Here is a 1,050-nt window from a genome sequence, read left to right as displayed (position 1 = left end):
TTCAGAATGCTGTGCAGAACTGTGTGGAGCGTGGACCATGCTGGTGGCCGATGCGATAAATCAGCTGGTGGCTACTCCTCCAGGCACAAGCTCATAATCGTCTTCGCCGACTACTATACTCGATGGGTCGAAGCGTTCCCTGTAGCTCATCTAGACACCGTGATTTATAAGGAAATTATGGTGAGCGGAATAATCTCGATACATGGTGTCCTGGAGAAGTTGTTGACCACGGCTCCAACTTTATATCGGGTTTAGCTCGTTCCTTCTACGAGACGCTTGGAATTAGGAAGCTATTCGGAACTGCTTAGTACCCTCAGTCCCAAGGCCTGGTTGAACGCTTCAATGGTACGCAAATTGGAATGTTTAGGATATATGGCAGCGAAGCACAGAGCACCTGGGACCTGTACCTGCATAGAGTGCTGGTTGCGTACCGTTCGTCTAGCCACGAGGTTCTCGAAGGTAGTGGTAAGAATGGCCTAAGGTAGAGAATGCCTGTGCAAGAACTGTGTGGAGCCGTGGCGCTGCTGGTGGCCGATGCGATAAATCAGCTGGTGGCTACTCCTCCAGGCACAAGCTCATAATCGTCTTCGCCGACTACTATACTCGATGGGTCGAAGCGTTCCCTGTAGCTCATCTAGACACCGTGATTTATAAGGAAATTATGGTGAGCGGAATAATCTCGATACATGGTGTCCTGGAGAAGTTGTTGACCACGGCTCCAACTTTATATCGGGTTTAGCTCGTTCCTTCTACGAGACGCTTGGAATTAAGAAAGTTATTCGGGAACTGCTTAGTACCCTCAGTCCCAAGGCCTGGGTGAAACGCTTCATTGGTACGCAAATTTGGAAATGTTTAGGATATATGGCAGCGAAGCCACAGAGCACCTGGGGACCTGTACCTGCATAGAGTGCTGGTTGCGTACCGGTCCGTCTAGCCACGAGGGATCTCGAAGGTAGTGGTAAGAATGGCCTAAGGATGAAGAATGCACTGTGCAGAACTGTGTGAAGCCGTGACCGCTGCCTGGTTGGCGGATGCGATAAATCAGCTGGG

Source organism: Phytophthora infestans, genomic scaffold, assembly GCF_000142945.1.
Source record: "Phytophthora infestans T30-4 supercont1.50 genomic scaffold, whole genome shotgun sequence".
Taxonomy (NCBI): domain Eukaryota; phylum Oomycota; class Peronosporomycetes; order Peronosporales; family Peronosporaceae; genus Phytophthora; species Phytophthora infestans.
This window is presented reverse-complemented; position numbering follows the sequence as displayed.